At 38.0% G+C, this 9,904-nt stretch overlaps 1 long non-coding RNA gene across 1 annotated transcript in view; it reads left to right on the forward strand.

The window, feature by feature from the left end:
- The window catches only part of LOC144579986 (uncharacterized), a 31,568-nt gene extending 22,545 nt beyond the window's left edge, over positions 1-9,023 (forward strand). Inside the window, exons 2-3 of the long non-coding RNA XR_013528793.1 lie at positions 7,638-7,693; positions 8,771-9,023. This is a non-coding gene — a long non-coding RNA (uncharacterized LOC144579986). The remainder of the gene's footprint in view (positions 1-7,637; positions 7,694-8,770) is intronic.
- Positions 9,024-9,904: the final 881 nt, after the last annotated feature.

The following is a 9,904-nucleotide window of genomic DNA, read 5'->3' on the forward strand; positions in this document are numbered from 1 at the left end:
TTCTATGTTGATACCTATGTTGCAATCTCATTGTTATTTTTGAAGGATAAAATAATGGGTACTCAGTGAGTATGCTCCAACGCATTGATACCAATTATTTGTGGCCAGTGTCAGTCTTGACTTGTCTGCGCCCGTGCCATATTGGTTATTAAAGATTCTGCAAACTGATTACTAGCGCTTTCTCTGTATTCCAAAAATGAAGCAGCTGTCTCTCACAATTCGTGAATGTAACCATATTTCTCAACAAACCTAGAGCTCAACAAAGGCTAGAACTATGTGATAAGCATGCAGATCTTCATAAGGCAAGGCAGACAATTGGTTGTTTTTAGAGAGCAAGACTGAGGTCTTTCTGTAGATGTCTAGGCCAAATGTGGAAGTTGATACGTGGCAACAACAGGTAACTTTTGTTATTTTATTTTCCACAAGAATTCTGACTGTTAGAGAACCTTCCATGGGTATTTTAATCATTTCTGCTCTTTTGAACAAATTTAAAGACATTGTAATCCTTAGTGATATTCTCTGAGAGTTAAGAAAGCAGGATTTCTTCCTCTGTACCATCTTGAGTCACAATTGCACATATGCAAACAGTTGAGCAGAATATCCTTTGATGGAGTCACCAAAATGGCGAAAAGGACAATGATTTGATTGATGGCAAAATAAGATATTTGTCATTTGATAGTAGAATTGGATAAGGAAATATTTTGGAATTTCCCCTCAATTTTCTCATCAAATATAATTTTGACAGAATGAAGAATGTAAGTGTTTTTTTTTTAACTCCTATCTTCAAGATAGAAAACTTTCACCACTCTTGTGAATTCCTAATGAATTCAGTATTATTCAGTTTCATGTGTTGCCAGCATTTATGCCTTGCAGAAAAATAAGCAACTCCATAATGTTTTAAATTAGATATTTGTGATTTTGACTCATGTCTGTCAAAATGACAGTCACAGTGCGACTTTGGACGGTTGGGATTTGCAGCACATTGGAAAATCGAACCTCTTCCTTTGCAGTAAATGTGAAACCATAATTGATGTGAGTTTCGTTTTTTTTTCCTGTCATCATCAACTAACCCTCAAAGTAATAATAAAAATGTAGTCATGAGTACTGAGGAAAAGTGTCTGATCAGGCTGGTTGAGCAGTGAATGAAGCTGATAGTGTTGGGTGGTGCAGTTTTTCCAGGGAGTCTATCGTTTTAGATCTCTGACAAATGGAATGACTCTTTATTTTTCATTTACACATTGGCTCACAGCATAATACCTGCTGCCATTTGGTAGAAACTATTACCCAATTTAAACAAATTTGCTTTAATAATCCACTTATTTCTGCAGTTATGATGTATTCGACTTATGGGCTAGAAGAAATAGAAGAAGAAACAAATATATTTTCAAGGCCTAAAAGCTCCTATTATCATGCTCTTAAGGCATAACTTGATAGGGCCTAAAAACCCTATTTTTGTTTTGTCAAGGCAAACTTTAAACTAAAAGAAAGCTTATATACTCATCTTAAAACAGAAAACATTCTGCTCATGGTAAGCCACAGAGCAGTGTAAATTACACAGATGCGTGATGATATCAGAAGTAGCTAACAACATGTCCTGACTTGAATTAATGTAGAACCAATTCTGAATGTTCTTATTCAAACTTCAGCATTCTGCACCAGTCAATGTTATTTGGTTTGGGTTTTCTTATTTTAGCTACTTTTATGAAAATAACAGATATTTTTATCCCCTTCCCCTCCTGCCCTTCCTTCAACATGCACACAATTAAATTATAAAATTGTGTATGATTGTCAAATGACAGAATCTGTCTCTGGAGGTTCTGTTATACTACCCTCAATTTTCTCCTGTACCAACAAGCCTATTGACAACATCTACATTTGTGCTCTTAGATACTCCTCCTTTGATCTGAGGAACTGAGTCCCGTTTAAATGAAAGCAAACACCCCTAAGAAGGGTAATGTTTAAAGATTGTATCAGTCATTAACACCATAGCATAAATTGTTGAATTCAGGTAATTAGCATTGATTACAGGGCTTTCGAGGGCCTATGTCAGGCCTAGCGACCGTAGAGACATGCCCTTGAGGAGTTTTGGACTTCTGTGATTGTTTCATTTGGTAATGTTGGACAAGTTGATTCACTTTGGGGCTCAAATTTGTCATCTGTGAATTGAAGGGACTGGATTAGAATAATGGATTTTAAAATCTTTAGAGATTCCCAGGCTCTCCCTCTGGAAAGAAAAGGGGCTCTAACCAGTTGTAGCTCTTGGTTCACTTAATTATACCTTAGTCTTTTTGACACTTTTCTTTTGAAGACAGAGATTTTTCAGCTAAAGTACTAAAAATTAACAGTACTGAAAATAACCCTTCTGGATGATTTTCAAGATTTCTTTAAAAATTGTTGCCTCCAATGACATTCCAAATTACAGAATATTTTCTGTAGTAGTTCAGTAGGACACTCTCAGGGGGTTTCTTGGCATTGGTCAGACAAAGACGTAAAGTGTTTAGTCCTTTGTGTGCCAGTGTGAGGTGCAGGAGGTTGCACCCAAGCTCAACTTGACAGTTTCTCAGATTTGCAGAAGGCTAGGCCTGGGGCTCACCAGAGCCTGGGCCACCAACTTTGTGAGGAAAAATTTCCCTCTGAGAAACTTAACAATTTCTACCAATTCTTCCACTTCAGAAATGTCATTTCTCTCTAAGAAGTGTATTTCCTGCTACTTTTCAGAAAGAAGTTCGGGGCTTCAATAATTCCACTGGCTACATTTCAGCAGGCAAAGTGTAGCTTAAAAATATGCATAAGAAAAAGGAGCTTTCTACAAAATAATCTCATCTGATATGGAGAAGCTTTAAATACAAACCATATTATGCCTTTGGCTCTTTTCCTCCAGCCCCAACTTGGAATCTTTTCTGGAGTAGTTCCAAAAAAACTTTCTTAACAATGTCAAAAGAAACGTTAGGACAGTCTTTCAACAGTCCTTTAAAATATTAGGAAGTGCAAAAATCACTAACTGATTTGAACTGACCAAAATAGAGAAGGGCTTGTTGTTTGGCATTTTTTTATGATGCTCAGATAAAATCTCTTCTTAGATTGAGAGCACCAATGGAAAAGACTGACAGCTATCTGGAAGCTTTCAATTTTCCATTTGTACTCTCAAGCCACCTTTTCTCAAGACTCAAACCCTTTTTATTGGGGGCCATAGGGTTTGAGGCTTGAGAAAATGTGCCTTAACTTCCCCCCATTAAACTCTGGACTTTAGGAGGGAAATAAAATCCAATGGGCAAATTTACAAGGCCACCAGAGCAGCTATCCTAGTCAGGGAAAACACTTATGTTGGTAGGGAGTCGGACCTGGGAATCTTAACATTTTCATGTCGACTGCGACAGCATGTATGGTTGGGTGTCTGAGACACGACCTCTACATTGCAGAGAAAAGATAAATATCAATACAGTAGGAAGAGTGTCCCAGAGACTGGGGAGATGTAGGTGAGTAAAGGTAAGTAAATGAGGATGGTTAGCTTGAGGACGCAGTAGAGATAAAATGGATTGGTTCATGCCCAGCCCTCACTGATTTTTGAAACCGCTCAGCCTTGCGAGTGACTTCTGGTCAAGAAAAAGCCTAGATTTTAGGAATGTGGCAGGTGTAGATTTTATTACGTGCCATTGTCCCGAGACAGTTTTTTACTGAAGGAGGAGGAATTTTAAATCTATCAAGTGTATTAGTACATTTTCACGTTGATGATAAAGACATACCTAAGACTGGGTAATTAATATAGGAAAAAGGGATTAATCAACGTACAGTTCCACATGACTGGGGAGGCCTCACAATCATGGCAGAAGGCAAGGAGAAGTAAGTCACATCTTATGTGGGTGGCAGCAGACAAGAGAAGAGAGAGCTTGAACAGGGGAACTTCTCTTTTTGAAACCATCAGATCTTATGAGACTTATTCACTATCAAGAGAACAGCATGGGAAAGACCTGCTCCCATGATTCAGTTACCTCTCACCGGGTCCCTCCCACAGCATGTGGGAATTCAACATGAGATTTGAGTGGGGACACAGCCAAACCACATCAACAAAAGAATGCAGATGCCCAGTGAGTTCCAATGATAAATATTTTCCTCCAACTAGGAGGATCAGAACAAGTGTGAGGTACTTGACTAGAGTCATGGGTTGGGCACTTGCTCCAGAAACCAGGCTATCCAGACAAGGACTGGCCTTTCTGATCTTTGTAGTCCTTCTTGGAAAGGCATCATTCACAGCGAAGGGATTGAACTAGGCTCAGATTTGGTCCTCAGTGAGGCCGTACTTATAAAACGGGGTTATTCCTAGTTAGTAAAGAGGTTCAGAGGATGGACTTTGTGTCAGATGTTGTCGTTTTTTCCAGTGAGTCCAAGGTAGGCATTTGAGTGCCAGTTCTATCAGTTCTCTTTCTTACGGCTTTTCTGCATATGAAGGCGTAAAGTGTGATGTTTTCTATATACTTAGAATTTCTAAGAAAATAGGCTATTTTATTACAGAAAAAAATGGAAAACTATAGTATATTTGTGTTTTTAAACTAATACAATATTTTGTGTTAAACTGATTATACTGTGTATTGCACAACACTATTTTATAATTCTGCTAATGCCTAGTAATAAATCTATGACCCTGTATTGAGAGAAGACTGTTCTTGTGAAAAACCAGAAAGACAGAATCTCATAAAATGGACCTGTGCTTCCAAGTACATTATCAGTTACTTCTGATTTTTGTGGTATCTCTAGTCAATGAAGCTGCAAAGTGAGATCATTTGGAACTTAGGGGAGGCTAGATAAGAGAGAAAGCACAACTTCAAAATACAAGACTGGTTTAATCAAGACCAAGGGACCATGAACTGTTTGGGACTCAGAAGAAAAAAAGGAGAACTTGAAAGTGACTATAATAAATAGGCCCCAATCTGTTGTTCCAAGACTGGTTTCTACTTGATGGGAAAACTGTAGATCCCCAAAGTAAAGACAATAAATTTGATTAAGGGATCTGCCTGGAAAAGGGAGTGTACTCTGACCTCTGGGAGAGGGTTTTGCCTCACCACATCCTATGTGTACACTGGATGAGTAATATTTATTATTGAGCCATGTGATGGAGCGACGAACAAAGGTTGTTCCTGGTCATCCTGTGTCCATCACCACAATTGCTCCTCTTGTGGAATGTGATATATTGCTGGCCACCCTCAGCTGTTTTTGAAGCAGCAACAAATGCTATTTTGTAAATACAACTTAGAACCCCTGGGCATGTACTAAAACAGGCTTATCAAACATATTCCATGCTCACTCTCATGCTCAGTTGCAGAAGGATCTCTCAGCACTTCCCTAGCCATGGAGGCTGTGTTTTGATTGGCTGTGAATGATGTCATCACGCTGTTTACTTTTTTTAGTGAAGGCAAAGATCTGAGTGTGTTGTGCACATTGAATTAGGTAATGGGAGAAACGACCTATATTTCAAGCCATGTTGTACTCATTTACTATGAGCCTGTGATATTGCAACTCGGTAACATCAGTTGTGTGTCCTTTGGTTATTTACAACTTTTGAAAGTTTCTGTTTGTCTTGGGTGCTTCTGTTGGACTATCTTTATAAGTTTAGTATTTGAGTTCTACTGTTAACAAGCTGGGTTTTCTGCAAACATAGGGCAACCTTCTAGGCACAATTTGAAATGAAACTTACAGATAAAATTATACCTTGAGAAAATTTTAAGACAAATAGGGTTTGTTTATCATCGAGAGTTGAATTGGCAGGTCTCTGCAGCTCACATCCACAGAGAACGTGTCTGGGAAAAGAAGATACTTGACTAGGTGGTATATATATATAAAAAATAGCGTGTTTCTTGAGCTTGGAGAATATTGGATTCCTCTCTGGCATTTCTAGAGAGGTAGGAAAATGCTTGGTGTTAAGTTCAAAAATAACTGATTAAACCGTAGAATTGAACGTATGCAATACTGGTCAGTGGATGTCACTGAATAGACCAGGAAATTTTTAGGAGAGATGAATCCTACCAAAATGTCTTGAATGTTTTGGGTGCTTTTTTCTAAGTATGATTTCACCCTGCTCTATGCCAGGCATATTCCAGAAATGAGTTGCATAGTCAAAATAAGAATGATAATATTTTTATAATTACTTTTATTATAATTTGAAGGTAGAATGTCCAATAAAAAGCTGAGGACTCTAATTAAATAAAAACTAGGCTTAAGAACCCAAGAGGGCATCCTGAGGCAATGTCAGTTTTGGACATTTAAGGGTTCCTATCCTCATTAATCTATCTACACGGTAAGCCTAACGAATACTTGTTGATGCTGATGAGGGCTATTTCACATGATTTCAGCATAGTCATTAGAAGTATCTATAAACCAAAACATTCCTCAAAGTTAATTATTGGTTCATTGACAACTTTGGCTGGCACCATGGGATTTCCAGAAGTTGCATTATTGTTTCGGGCATTCACCGTAACTCACTCACTTGCAACTGCTTTCCTGGACACAATTCAAAATGTGTGTCTAGGTCTAAGGTGAGATAAAAGTAAATAAATGAATAAACAAAATGTGTTATGTTTTTACTATAGCACACTGATTTCCTAAAAGGCTAAATAACATTATATAGATAAATATAATTTTGAGTTCTCATTAGAATGTATATTTGACTAGAACCTATTAAACTTCTTTAGAAAAATATCTGTAGGCATTATCCAAAAATTCTTTAAAATATTTAAAATCTTGAACTTAAGAGATAAAATTGCTGTAAAATTTATTTAAATTTAGGAAGTTCTGTAAGGGGTTGTAAATTACCAACCTGCTTTTGGCTTTGTAGAATCACAGCTTGAACAAGGCCACAAGGACCTCAGGATGATCTATGATCTGTGGCATCCACGTTGTCCTCAGACACTGCCTATGGTGGAGAACTTACTTTTCATGATAACCCTTCCAACTTTATGTGGTTTTCAGAGGAAATTTAGTTGGTTGGCCTTGGGCAACAGATTTAAGTTTTCTGGGTCTCAGTTTTTTCACTTGTCAAGGTGTTCAGCATTTTTGAGTAGTTCCTACTATGGGTCAAGCAATCCCAAATCCCAGATGTTTTCTTTGGGGGGCTGAAGGAGGATCAAAGCAGGGTATAAATAAGCAGATACATGAAATGAAATAATGTGCACAGAAGTTTTAGACATTAGGGAAAAAAAAGTTAGCTTTCCAAGGGGAAGGGCTGGGACATAACAGTTATGAAGACACTATGGTGAGCAATTTAATAAGGTTCAAGGAATTCTGAGAACACTGAAGAGCACTGGGAACATTACTATCTGATTCTTTAGCAGCTCCTTCCCCACCAAGCCCATCAAGCTGATTTTCCTTAAAAACAGGTTAGTGGCTCTGTTGTCTGGATCAGGACTTCACTCTAGGTCCTTCCATCCACTCCCTCCAGAGTCTCCTAGACTGTACATGCCAATGAAGGCCGGGACTCCATCCATTTTGTTCATCTTTCATCCATATCACCAAACCCAAACCTGACATGGAGCTCCCAGTAAGTATTTGCTGAATAAAAAAATACATGGATCATATCCAGAAGCTAAAGGGGAGTTACTACAGGAAGTTACATAAAACATTGACATGCTTTTCTCTTCCCTTATTAGGCCATCTGGAAACATAATTCTGGTAGCAGTGGGGACATGGGTCAAAGGGACTTGAGGTAAAAGGCCTTGTAGGATGATATTGCAATGATTCAAGTAAAGAGTGATGAGCAGGTTAAATAGAGCGATTCTAAGGATACCAGGGGGTAGCCTTGATAGCTTACTGGCCATCTGTATCCTTTATCATCATTTGGATAAGAATCTTATTATTGACCATTGAAAACATTCTAACAAAAACAGCTGGAGCTGTACATTTTGTAGTCACCGGGCAATGGGTGACTGCTAAATCCAGGGATGTTAAAGGGGGTCCAGGGGAAAAGTGGGTGGAGAATGGAGTTCTGTGCACCTCACTGTACATTTTTGATTGCATTCAATTCCTTTTTCTAGCCTATGACACAAGAGGCCCTGAAGCATCAAGATACATCTTCTGCTTAACTTGAAGGTTATTATGTGGATGAGTGAGATAATATAATGTGCTTAGCACGCAGTATTAAATAAAGGCTACCTGGCATGATTATGAATAATTTAATACATAATGTATATCTAATGATGAAAATACACCAACAAATATGCTTATTTAGTTTTTCTTTTTCTTGCTTTGACTTGCCTCTCACTTCTAAGCAGCATGTTCCTCCTCCCTCCCTCTCTCTCTATCTGCCAGGGACGACTTAATCATTAGCCACAGTGTGCCCAGTGCTTAGGCCCACAGCACTTTTAGGAGCACACAAAAATGTTTTTATTTCTTTCAAAATCAGAAGAAAAAGATGAACTTTCAGGTTGAAGAAAATATTTTCATACATAATATAAGTGTATTCATCTTCATTCCCGTGTAGTAGTAAAATCTAAATTTTATTTTTTTATGGAGGAAGAAGCCCACAAAAGTCAGGATGCTGCCCTGCTGCCTTTCCCCTTTGAGCTGTGCTTTTTCTGTTTTTGTTTTTCTCTCCATCTTCATCTCCTTCTTGCCCTCACCCCACTCTTTACTATTGTAATTCCTAGTATTCTTCTTCCTCTAGCATTAGTTGGCCTATACCCATATGACTCCTTCATATTAAGTAAAAAAATAAAATAACATCAAAACTAGCATTTTCCTTGCATTAGTTTTCCTTTCCTGTCTCGGCTCTTTAATTCCTCAGGTTATCAGCTTTCAGAGTGAAGACACATAATCCCTGTTAGAGTGGAAGACTTAGAATCGAGTTTGAGACACACCTTCTGAAACGGCAGCCTCTTGGGAGCCTGATTCCCTGTGAAGAGGGTTGCTGCTTTGCATTTTTCACACTTGAACACAGTGAGGAAGATGAACGTTAATTAGGATTATAGTGCCATGGAGGCTTACTGTGCTGTGAGAAGTCACAAGAAAGAGAATGCCATTTCTTTTTTTGGATGCAATTCTGAGTGTCATGTATGTATTAGCTCTTGGGCCCAAGCCAAGATACTTTAGGGGTGATATACAATCTGTTATTTTTAGATCATATTGGATAAGGGTGTAGGCTGTTATTTTAGGTTTGTAAGAGAAGGTAGGTTTGTCTACTTTTAGACGATCAAGTTTCCTAATAGGAATCTTCCTTTAAAGAGTATTTTTGAAACGTTATCATTTATAGTTCAAGCTTGTGGAGGATTCAATGTTGGAAGCACTCCTTGGTTCAAGGGGATTTCTGGGTAATTTTCTAGCTTACTTGGCTCACTTAGATCCGTACGGCTTCTTAAATTTCACACATAATGGGTTAAAGAAAAAAAGTGCACACACCAAAGGCAAACCAATACTGAACTCCCTTCTCCAGCAACCGACCGTCCCAGGGAGAGGTATGTAAAGTAAGAAATAAAGTGGCAGGATTCCTGTTTCACAAATGACTTCAATTCTAATTATTTTTTAAATACAGATTTAAAACAAAACATTTTATGAATAACATACAGATCATTAAGACTGTAATCGTTAAACTCTAGCATATAATATAAGCCTCTAATTCACCACAAAAATTCACACTGATTACCCAGGATGATTTCCAGATGTTTACTCTCTGCATGTAATAAAATGTTGGTAAAAATTGTAACTTAGTTGCTATTAAAAAAAAAAACAGCAACAACAGCTTCACTCTGAACAGACACAAGAAATGTTCACCAAGACTTTCCCCATGTAGAGTCACCCCCCACTCATGACAGAAATCTTGAAAAAATCTCTGGCTTACTTAAACCCACCTTTAAGTAAGTGGGTTTAAGTAAGCCAGAGACTTTTCAAGATTTTTAAGATCACTTCACATATATCAACTGGG

Source organism: Callithrix jacchus, chromosome 17, assembly GCF_049354715.1.
Source record: "Callithrix jacchus isolate 240 chromosome 17, calJac240_pri, whole genome shotgun sequence".
NCBI classification, from domain to species: domain Eukaryota; kingdom Metazoa; phylum Chordata; class Mammalia; order Primates; family Cebidae; genus Callithrix; species Callithrix jacchus.